The following is a 12,887-nucleotide window of genomic DNA, read 5'->3' on the forward strand; positions in this document are numbered from 1 at the left end:
ACCCACTTGTTTTATATTCCACAAATAAGTGAGGTTGTCCTGTGTTTGTCTTTTTTTCTGGCTTACTTCATTCAACATGAGATCTTCCAGGTGCAATTAGGCTTCAACAAATTGCATGATTTCATTCTTGCTTGCAGCTGCATAATATTCTACTGTGCATATATACCATATCTTCCTAATCCACTCATCTGCAGTTGGACACCCTAGCTGTTTCCATATCTTCACTATTGTACTAAGTGTAGCATTGAATAATAGTGTGCATCTGTTCTTTTGAATGAATGTTTTTCAGTACTGGGCATAGATACCCAATAGTGGAATTGCTGGGTCATATAGTAGCTCAATTCTAAGGGTCCTGAGGCCTCTTCATACCATTTTCCACAGGGATTGAACCAGAAAACATGCAATTTAAATGGTTTTAAATAAATAGTATACAAATCTAATTTTATAGGCTCAAAATAGATAAAAGGTTTCCTGCTTATAGGATACTATAATTAATTATAAGGTACTATAATGATTAATATATTGGTCCATGAAGATATGAAAAATATCTCATATTAGACTTTAGACCTCCTAATTTCATTATGTAGAATAAACCATTTTCCCAGGTCCTCTCCACAAGGTGTCTCAACTCCTTGTATTGGAATTACACATCCCTTCTAATTTCGAGTTCAGTATGGCAATCCAATTTATTTTATTCCATAATATCATCAAAAACCAGTAAATTCTTGGACATTGTGTTTTCTTATTTGTCTCTTCTTATTACCCTGTTCCTTAGCTCTAAAGACTGGTAACAGTGACTTGCACAAATCAGGCTTTGTTGACATTTGGCTTCCTATTGAGTTAATCCCATAGGAAGCACCAGCAGGATATTAGAGGTTGGAAAGAAAGAGAAGTAGGAGTATTCATTCTATTAGTACCCTCCCAGCTGAGCTAAAAATGTATCGTGGCTTTGCTTTTCTGTTGGTAAACAAATTCTAAGAGACAGAAAATAAATGGGAGGCTTCCCAGTGACTAGCATAAGATGAAAATGGAAAGTAATTATTAATGGAGAGAGAGTTTGTGTTAATTGTAAAAATATTTTTGAATTAGTGATGATAGTTGCAAAATTTTGAAAATATACTATGACCACTTCACATATATCAAAAGGTTAACTTTAGTGCTAGAGCAGTGGTCCAAGTGGTAGGGTGTTTGCCTGGCACACTCTAACCTAGGATGGACCATGAACATGATTCAATCCCTTGGCATCCCATATGGTGCTAGGAGTGATTTCTGAGTGCATAGCCAGGAGTGTCACTGGGTGTGGCTCAAAAAAGCAAAAAAAAAGGTTAACTTTATGATGATGCATGAGTTACACCATAACTAAAAATGGGCAAGGAAGTTTTTTTTTTTTTTTGGTTTTTGGGCCACACCCTGTGACACTCAGGGGTTACTCCTGGCTAAGCGCTCAGAAGTTGCTCCTGGCTTCTTGGGGGACCATATGGGACGCCGGGTGATCGAACCGCGGTCCGTCCTAGGCTAGCGCAGGCAAGGCAGGTACCTTACCTCCAGCGCCACCGCCCGGCCCCAGGGCAAGGAAGTTTTAACACACACTTAAAGAATAAAATATTTATAAACAAAAAAGAAACCAGTAGAAATGGAAGTTATAGAAGTATAAATCTCTCAAATAAGTGTATTAATGTTAGAGCAATGAGAAATGAAATGAGAAAGAGACTTTATTTTTAATGCCTTCAGACATAGCATGGGAACTTTTCCTTGTTCTTTTAACTCAGACCTGTCTAACTTCCTTTAGTATCACAAACCTTTGTAAAGTCTTTTTTCATTAACTTCTTTTTTATAAATTCATTTGACTACACCCTGTTTCTACTAAGGACCCAGGACCCATTCCCATCCAACTACTATTGCCTTCGCTGTCTTCTCTGATCTTTGATTACCATTTTTACTTGAACAATTATAAGCTATGATTCAACATTACTTTCTCTCCTTCCATTACTTAAGTTCTATTATGACTTGGCACTTTGTCTTAAAAATCACACTTAGATATTTAAATGTAAATATGTATTACCTTTAAAAAATTCTGAAATCCAGGTTTCATTCTTCTGATACTTTTTAGGCCAAGTAGAGGGAGTAGTTGGAGTAAGAGTTGGAATTTTAATGTATTACTTCCTGATTTCTGCTTCCATCACCCAGGATCATTATTTCCCCAATGGCCCTGATTCATCTGTGATCCTCCGCCGATTCCCTTTAGGGATACCGATCTTACCACACTCCAGGTATGCCACGTTAGGGGATGATATCACCATGACTTTTTGGAGTAAGTGCAGGTGACTTCCCTGCATATATTCCTCCTTCGAGAAGGCCTGGCAGCTCAGTACATTCCCCTAAAATTCATAGTATCAGGGATAGTACTTTGAATTTTGGGGCAACTTCTTTTGTTTGATGCTGTCATCGATGGTTACTCCAACACCTAATGTAACACCCCCAATTTAACAGAATGGACAGGTAACAACAAGACCTTACTAAACCTTCTGCCATTTTATTAATTAATGAATTCATCACAAATACTATAAATTTTTAAAATGTATGTGTTACTCTACTTTATTTTAATTTATTTACTCAACATGTTTACAAAATTATCATACTGGGCTTTCAGTCATAGAATGTACACCACCCTTTAACAGTATGATATTCCCACCACCAGTGCCCTCTCCACTACAACTCCCTGCCTGTATCTCAAGCATTCTACTTCTTTCCCTCACTGCCATTGTCATGGTGGTTGTCATTGTGGTTATTGCTCTATCTGCACTCACCACTCTTTGTGGCAAGCTTCATGGCATGAACTAGTCCTCCCAGAATTCAGTTTTATTGTCTCTGGATATTATTGCCACACTGTTTTATTTTTCTTATATCCTGCAGGTGAATGAGACTATTATATGTATATCCCTCTGACTCATTTCACTCAGCATAATAGTCTCCATGTCCATCCATGTATAGGCAAATTTCATGACTTAATTTTTCCCAATAGCTGCATAGTGTTCCATTGTGTACCATAGTTTCTTTAGTCACTCATCTGTTTTCAGGGACCTGGATTGTTTCCAGATTGTAAATATTATTGTTTTTACATTTTGTATTTATTGTAAATAGTGCTGCAACAAACATAGGGGTGCATTTTTGTATTGTGTGTTTTGCATTCTTAGGGTATATCCCCAGAAGTGGCTACTTTACTTTTTCTTTTATCTTTCTTACATTCTTTTTTCTTCTCTTCCATTTTGATTTTATATTTTTCTTATTATTTTTCTTTATTTAAACATCTTGATTACAAATATGATTGTGATTAGGTTTCAGTCATGTAAAGAACACCTCCCTTCTGTTTCCATGCTGCATTTTGTAACGGCTTTGTTTGAATTTCTAATGACCATTTCCCTGGACCATATTTTATTATTAAAGAAATGCGGTGGGTGTGCTGTTGCAAACTGAAGAATTGCTCCTGATTCCCATGATGAGCCTGTCCACCTCCTAGACCTCCCCAGGATTCAAGGAGAAGTCTGTTTCCCAGGAAGGATTACCTTCAAAAGGTGAGCATCTGGAGGAAGAGGAAACCCACACTTATCTCAGCTAGCCTGGACTAAAAAAAAGTTAGCTAAAGGAAGCTATTGGGAGTACCAGTGAATCAGACCTGCGGTGTAGGATGGGAGACCACTGGAAAAACTGGAGCAAATAAGACCAGAGCACTGTCCATGGGGGGAGAGGGGACATATTAGTGCAAAGCTTGCTCCTTCAGCTCTATGGAGCATATCTGGGGAGGGATGAAAGGGATCCCCATCCTTGGCTGATGGTGTTCGCTTCATGAATACCATCCATCCTTCCATTTCATTCATTCAACAATGACTGAGAAGCACTTACTAACCTCCGCTAATGTATGGTAGCAAGCAAGATGAAAACAGCACTCTTTCCACCCCCACCCCCCAGTCCAGCGCCCAGAATTTAGTCACTCTGCTCCTTCCTGCTGGTGGAGCCCTGGCCAGAGCATCTTCAGAGGACATACAGGGAAGGGCAGAGGGACTGGTATAAGCTCAGTCTGGAACAGTTGCTCATTTTACCAGTAAGCTGCTTGAACCTAGAAATCACTGCGGTAACTTGTAGCTCGTCGGGCCCACCAAGAGACAATTCTGCTGATCTTCTCAAAGTAATAAACACCCTCGCCTACCCGGAGACATCTGGAGAGGAGAGAACTGGTGCCTTCTCTTAAAAGGCAATAATGGAACTGACTTGTGCACAAAACATTCTAAACATTAGTGAAGCCTGTTTCATTGGACTAATTCTGACTCTAGATAATGTCTTTGTTTTACAGTTACGGTTTTGTTTAGTTTGGGTTCAAGCTTAGTTTGTTAATATGTATTATTTAGCATCTCTTGCACTCATGTAAATATAGAGTAAGTATTGTAAACTATTTCATTGCTGGGGTTTGTGGGTGTTATACATAAATTTAGTATTGCAATTCTTTGGTATTTTTTGTATTGTAAAATAACAGCTAATTTAAGCAGGAACAAGAGAACTGAGAGAGGTCTGTGCATTTTAAACACAAATGTGAAGAACCTGTACATAAACAAAAGTAAATACTATAATACAAACTTCCTTCTGAAATAAAAGTAGATCTGGTAAAAATGAGAAAAATGAAAGAACACCCCCCTTCACCAGTGCAACATTCCCACCACCAATGTCCCAAGTCTTTTCTTTTAATTTTTCTAATAACTTTGCTTTAACTTATCTGGAAACTAATAGATTATGATCAACTATGCCAACTATGTGATGCATTTTCTCTAAATTAATTAATTAAACTCCATTTATTAAACCAATCAATTAAATTATTGATCACAAGAGAACTCTGATTTATGAATCTGTCATTATTTTGCTTTCTAAATATAATAAAACCTGAATTTTTCAAGACATTTTTATGGTCCCTGAGCACCCCCCAAGGTATAACCCAAAATCCTTTTCTCCCCTCAAAGATAAGAATTTGATTCTAGAAAGGTCATTTTTCTTGGATGATGCCAACATGTTTACTTACAATGAACACTGCTCTTTAACTGCATCCAACAATTCAGGGAATTGAGTGATAGTAGTGTGTAGGTAGTTCATTTGCCTTGTATGTAGCCAACTTGGGTTTTATGCCTAGAACCAAATCTGACTTTCTAATCTCTATCTGGAGTGATGCCTGGATACAGAGCCAAGGATATCTGCATGACCTCTATAAAGCAAAATAAAAATAAGTAGGTTTGAATAAATTAACCTGTGTCCATCTTCCAACAATCGGGGAATTCAGGGAGATCTACTCCCAGTACTGTGAGTTTCACAGGATGTAACATCCTGTGAAGAGGGTGTTCTGATAGAGAAGAAACAAGGTCTTGAATATGATGTCTCTGGATAACATACCATTTGGTTTCCCTAAGGATAACAGTATTCCCATTCAGTGTCAATCCAGACTAAAGAATTTGTCTTTCCCTTTGCAATAAAATAATAGATATTGATGAGCTTAAAAAGAACAGAACCAGAACCATTGAGTTATAGAGATATCCAGGAGATGACATTGGAGAGTAGTAGAAGAATCAGGTAGCAGATGTCAATAAGAGTATTTTGGATTGCCAAAAGGACAAAACAAAAGCAAAAACCATCTTATTACCTTTAAATGGGATCTGTTCACAAGAATAATCTAGAATCTGATAGCCACCTTAGTTTCTTTTTTTTACCACCTTAGTTTCAATTACTGTGATCTTCAATTATTAAATACATGACAATTACCTCACCAGTTCTCCTGGTCTTCTACACTCAGCATTAATCTATGACCTTGGCTTATCACACCCAATTCTAGCTGATGTTATTTATGTCACTAACCTGGCACAACAAACCTTGGTATTTGATGATGAAATATGGTGGTTGGTAGAATGGAAGATACTTATTTTAGATCAGATAATATTTTGGTTTGGGGGCCACACTCAGTAGTGCTCAGGGGATATTCCTGGCTCTGAGCTAAGGAATCATTCCCGGCAGTCTTGGGAAACCATAGGATGCTGGGGATCAATCTTGGGTACATCTCAGGTTAACCACGTGCAAGGCAAATACCCTACTGCTCTGCTATCACTCCAGCTCTGAGGAAAGGCATTCTTTTTTTTTCGAATTCAAGATTCTTTATTTTTATTTAAACACTTTGATTACATACATGATTGTGTTTGGGTTTCAGTCATGTAAAGAACACCACCCATCACCAGTTCAACATTCCCATCACCAATGTCCCAAGTCTCCCTCCTCCCCACCTGACCCCCGCCTGTACTCTAGACAGGCTTTCCATTTCCCTCAGACATTCTCATTATTAGGACAGTTCAAAATGTAGTTATTTCTCTAACTAAACTCATCACTCTTTGCGGTGAGCTTCCTGAGGTGAGCTGGAACTTCCAGCTCTTTTCTCTTTTGTGTCTGAAAATTATTATTGCAAGAATGTCTGAAGAAAGACATTCTTAAGAGATAGTTTGTGTTATATCCTTTTATTCTTTTTTTAACTACCATTGTCTGAAGAAGAGATACTTTGAGAATGTCCTCTTGTCATTCTTGTAATACCTTCACATTTGGGAAACACCTTTCCCTTTTTTGCTCATCTGTTGATGTCTGTTAGGGAAACAAATTGACATTAATATTTGTTCAAAGCATAAATCTGAAAATCTGTTTCTAAAGCATGTAGGATGCATTCCAAATCCAACTTGTATTTCTGATTTGTGTTGCCCATGCTATTTCCAAAAACTGTCAGGTGGAAAGAAAAGTCATATGGGGAAAATGTCATTCCTTTCAGGTTTAGGTGCAGTGGCTTTAGTATAAAGAAAGCAATAACATATTAAGGGAAGTATGGGAGTGCTTGATTAAATCAGAGAAAAAAATCAATTATAGTATGTACTGTGGCCATTTTATTCATTTACTTTAAGATAACAGCGTTTGGAGCATATTCTTTTTAAGGCACTGGCACCAGCCCTTTCCTGGGGCATATGGTCATTATAGTGATATATAATTAGTTTTTTTTATGGCAAGGGAGGGGCAATATGCCATCTAGCCCTTCTAGGGTCAATTGGTCGATGGAGAGAAGATCAATATGCAAAGTCATGCTAAATTTCTGAAGTTAGGTACTTTATTCTACTATTGCACTATCATCATCCTCTGTGCCAAAATAGGGTCTGTTACATAGTAGTCAATAAAATATTTGTTGAATGAATAAAAGATTTTAAGGTCCCCTTGCTACAGAATTCCTCTAAAACCTGCTTCTTTGCTGGTTTAGTCAAGCATATCATAAACTAGTAATTGACAGAATCAAGATTCAAACACAGAGCTTTCTAACTATAAGTTCATGCTGCAGAAATGACACCAGAGAAAAGTCCATGACCTCCAGAACTCGAATAGTATTATAATGCATGGTACAGGGGAATCCCCCTCCCACTGTCCCTGGTGCTGTTCCCTTTTGCTTCTCTCAGGTCTCTATAAAAGAGAGGTGTACAGTAATGACTTTTTGAACTTCCTACCAAGAAAATAAAAATAAACCTCTCTCTTATGGGCCAAGTTTTAGTCATGTCTTAACCCATTTTGTCTTTATTGGTACAAAAGAAGATAGTACAGCCATAGATTCACATGTAGAAACAAAATGAAATTTGATTCTGAAACTCCATTATCATTTCATTTACCCTCCTTAGTACAGCACAGTCCTATATAAACCTTTTGCACCTTTTTTGTTGGGGGGGTTGGGGCTACACCTAGCAATGCTCAGGGTCTGCTCCTGTCTCTGTGCTCAGGATCATTCCTGGTGGAGCTCAGGAAACTGTACGGGCTGCTGGATTTTAACTCATGTCAGCCATGTGCAAGGCAAGCACCCTATCCACTGTGTTCTCTCTCTGGTCCCTGGAGTTTTTATACCACTAAATAAATAATCATGTTCACTGTAGGTCAATGTGATGGCACTAATCAAGAAAATGGACCTTTTTTTTTGGTTTTTGGGCCACACCCGGTGGTGCTCAGGGGTTACTCCTGGCTGTCTGCTCAGAAATAGTTCCTGGCAGGCACGGGGGACCATATGGGACACCGGGATTCGAACCAACCACCTTGGATCCTGGATCGGCTGCTTGCAAGGAAAATGCTGCTGTGCTATCTCTCCAGGCCCAAAATGGACCTTTCTTAAGTCAGAAAGAGAAAGACCCACTGGAAACAGTGTGGTATCTTAGAGATGAAACTATCCATTAGGGTCAAGGGACATTAATACTACTAATAAAAACTCCCAGTGGAAGACAAAGTAGGAGGAAGATAAGGTAGAAAGTGATATAAGAAAAATGGGGGCAACTGTATCGTCAGTACAGAAAGCAAGCAAAAGGGAAGAGTAAGAGTAAAAAAAGTATATGAGTAGGGGAAGTAGTGGGTTAAATGTTACAAATAAGATCAAAGCATCTCCAAGACCCAGGAGTTTTCAAAAGATTGAATAAGTATGACATCCAGATTGTAGGAAATAGAAAAGCACTCACATATTCACTCTAGGAAGTCAATAACCCAGACCCCAAAATGGTTGTTTTTACACATCATTTGAGAGTGAGTAAAATGTCCATAGGGACACTAGATCTTTGTGTTCTGAATAGAGTGTTGGCAGATGCGGGGGGGGGGAGAGAAAGAGAGAGAGAGAGAGAGAGAGAGAGAGAGAGAGAGAGAGAGAGAGAGAGAGAGAGAGAGAGAGAGGCAGTGGGGGAGGAAAACTGGGTACATTGGTAGTGGGAAATGTGCACAGGTGAATGGTATTGTATGGCTGAAACTAAACCAACTTTATATCTATATATAAACAACTTTATATCTGTGGGAAAAAAACACAACTGTATCATGAACAATCCTGAGTGCAGGACCTAGTTGTTCAAATCTGAAAAGGCCAAGATGACACTGATGCCTGGTTATTTGCTCAGACAGACCCTTATTTCCAGATTTGTTTTTGTTGTTGTTATCCTGGATAAGCTTCTATTTTACTTTAGATTTTTAATTGAGATCGTTAGCCTTTGGAGTCCAGTATTTGACCTGAGCTTCTTAATATTTGCATCCTGACATCATGGTTTCTGATTTGTTTTTGTGGTGTAGACACATTCTATCTGTTTCTCTCTATCATGGATATAGTCTAAGGCTTTATTTCTTCTCACTCCCTTGATATGAATTTATGCAGTAAAGATGTCATGAACATTACTGGATTCTATACCTGTGAATTGTTTTAATAGCACATAACAGTATGTAGTACTGCCAAACTTCTAGTCCTTTCCAGAAGTTCTAGATACGAGTTCAAACTTGTCAGAGCCTTTCCCATCATCTTTTCACTGCTGACAGTTTTAGCAAACAGCATATCTTGGATGACAGAGGTGAACTCTATATTTTGTCTCCCAGGCCATCCAAGAACTGAGTGACCTCCAGCACTCTTGAATTAGCAGGGGATGATTATTTGAATACTGCTCATCAAACCAAGTCTCTTTGTCCCATGGCTGATAAGTGTTTCTAAATCATTCTCTGTATGTAATCTTACATTAAGATTTGGGTGTGTATCATTCAAGGAATGTTTTGTAAAGTAACTCCAGTGTGAATTTTAACATCTTTTTTGAGAACCCTGCCAAAGTTCTCCTGTTACTTGGCCTATGGGGAGAGACTTGTGGCCTCTGCTCTGCTCATTTGCCCACTCAAATCTATTCTAGTCTTGCTTCATAGATTCTTATCTGAGCTATATTTTTCAGAATCCCAGATATGTTCTTTTTCAAAAACAAAAAAATTGATTTGGCACAGCATTGTGTCTCCTGTTCTCTCTGGCAGCAGTCCTGGCAGTCAATGCACAAAGGGTAAGAGATATGAAATGGCATCAAAATTCACAGCATATTACCTTCAAATTTAGCAAGCCTGTGAAATATTAGAATGTCTTTGTTTTCTATTCAGTAAACACGACCTATATCTTTGGAGAAGGGGGCCTCTTTTATTTTTGTTTCTCTGCAAATAAAAAATAATCACTGTACTTCCAAACATGTGAATAAAGAAAAAAACAAGTATGATGCTGTAAACATGCTGTGAGGGTGTCTGGAGCAATAGTACAATGGATAGGACATTTGCATTATATTCAGAGAGCCAGGTTCAATGCTTGGCACCCCATATGGTTTCCTAAGCACGAATAGGAGTAATTCCTAAATGCAGAGCCAGGAGTAACTCCTGAGGGTTTTGTTTGGGTGAGGCCTCAAACAAAACAAAATATGTTATGAGGAAGAAAATTTGTTCATAAGAATATTTCCCTATATTATTAACATCAGTAGAAGGAAGGCTGGGGTTGGGTGGTAGGGAGTGGTCTAGTAGTTTTAAATATAATTTAGGATTGTGTGTATCTCTGAGCATAATGTCTCAGGACTAGTATGATTCTAAACTCCTCTGAAGATGAGGTAAGGGAGTCTCAAAGAGATAAAAGTGGAATCCTGCATTTTGACTGGACTTGAAATTCTTTCTGGAAGCTTTAGAAAATAGGAATGCCTCTAAGGATGATCTATTGGTCAGAGATAGAGCCTAGGACTGATGTCTTAATTTGGATTTCATTTTTGAAAACTTCCCTTCAGGTGTTTCTCATACAACTGCCAACATTTAGACGAAACCCTGATTCCAAGATTCACAGTAGCTAGAGGAGTTGAATGTATTGGGGGATGCCCATGGCAGGGGGATACCCGCTGACCTCATACTGCACTGTGCTGAATGCTGGATACTGGCATGGCAGATAGCCCTGAAAGGAGGAGAGTCATAGCCACACTGGTGAGGTAAAGTGTTGTGGACAGGCATTTGTCTGAGCAAGGGGGAGAAGGCTAGTCCCACCTAAAAAATAGAAGAATTTACTAAAAGGTTGAACTTTATAGTACACTCAATCATTTAGCTCAGAGTCAAGTAGAGTACTCTTCATTTTGGTGCTCTCTTGAAAGATACTAACCATTCAGCAAAAGGAGAGCTAGCCAGGAGACAAATGCTGGGACTGTTCTTCCTTCACTCAAGGAATAAGAATATTGCTGTCAACTCCTGAAGTCAATCAGTTATTATTAAGTCCTTCTTTTGTTCATTCTTCAGGAACAATGACTGAAGGAACCGTTTGGTTTCTATGGCCTTCCTTCAGACCAACTATAGTTGCTGACATACTGTCAATCTTTATTCATGACTTTTCTATGTAGAGAATGGATGCGTCCAGTTGGGGTTGACTAAGATAAATGTCCACCTGCTTGTCTTAGTTATTGCTCTATAAAAAATGCCTTTTACTAGTCAATTTAGAGCCATCTGTTAAAATTAGTGTTTTTGTTGGCAATTTCACTGCCTTAAATGGCTTTCAAATATATTGCTGAGGTGTTATGTGTATTGCCACATATAAGAAGGTTGTGTGTACCATATAGAAAGAATATGGGGCCAGAGCAGTGGCGCAAGCGTTAGGGCATTTGCCATGCATGCCATAACCTAGGATGGACAGCGGTTCAGTCCCCCAGCATCCCATATGGTCCCCCAAGCCAGGAGTGATTTCAGAACACATAGCCTGAGTCATCACCCCTAAGTGTCACCAGGTGTGACCCCAAGCATATATATAAAACACTTCACCTGTTTTGGTTCTGCTTGGTACAAAAACCTACAAGAAAAAGTCTTCCCTGGGATAAAAGCTCAGGTCAAAACCAGGGCACAGAGATGATGGAGCCTGACACTCTCACCCCCAAATGCACCAAGGAAAAAAAGAATATGTGTGCATGTAGCCCCCAAACAAAAAAAATATGTGTGCTTTATCAGCTTTGTTCAGGTATTAATTGTCATGATGTTAGCTGTAAATTCAATGTTAATGAACCAACTGTGTATGTGTATTATTAACCCAAAACAAGATTACAGATTGATAAGTTAATGAAAATATTGTATGATTAGAGAATCCTGTATTCCCCCTGGGAGCAATGCTTCAGTGTTTGCTAATTCAGTATTCAAAGAGTTGTTATAGAGCATGTCTATTGTAAAGAATAAGGATAAACTATACACAATTGTTAAATACCTGTTAAAAATGAACACCAGAAGCTTGGGCAATAATACAGTGGGAAGGGTACTTGCCTTGCTTGTGGCCAACATTCGTTTATTCCCCAGCATCCTATGTGGTCCCCTGAGCACTGCAGGGAGTGATTCTTGAACATTGCCAAGTGTTTACCTCCCCCCAAAAAAAAACCAAATGAGCAATTAAATGAAAATAACCAAATCGAATATTTATACATTTTTAATGTTTGTCTGGATTAAATTTAGTGTTGGTGTTAAGGACTTAAAGATACCAATGATAGTTAAACCTTTATTGAGTGCTATTTATGAATCAGGCACTGTCATACTTTATTGAATCCTCACAGCAGTCCTCCAAGGCACACTTACCTCCTCTTTTTATAGAGTACGTAACTGAAGTCCAAGAAAAATAAATAAAATTTCCCTAAGTCCCTCAGCTGAAAAGTGATAAATACAGACTTGAATTTGGGTAGGTTAATAAGAATTGAAGTGTGTTTTCCCCCAAAATTCCTGCATTAAGTCCAATTCCAGTACCTAAATATGCAACTATAAACTCAAAAATGTTTAACATTATATAAGGCCATTGGAGGTGGCCCAGACTTCAACAAAAGTGATGTCCTCATAAATTAGGACATTAATGTGCAGAGAGGAAAGACCAGGTGAACACATGAGGATCACATGACCAGTCAAGAAGAGAGTCCCCTCAAAAGACTCCAGCACTTCCAACAACTTTGTCTTAGATGTCTCTCTTTTAGAACTGTGAGGAAACACTTTGCTCTTGTTTAAGTCTATAGTCTGTGGTTACAACTGTCTAG

Source organism: Suncus etruscus, chromosome X (genome assembly GCF_024139225.1).
Source record: "Suncus etruscus isolate mSunEtr1 chromosome X, mSunEtr1.pri.cur, whole genome shotgun sequence".
Classification (NCBI taxonomy): Eukaryota; Metazoa; Chordata; class Mammalia; order Eulipotyphla; family Soricidae; genus Suncus; species Suncus etruscus.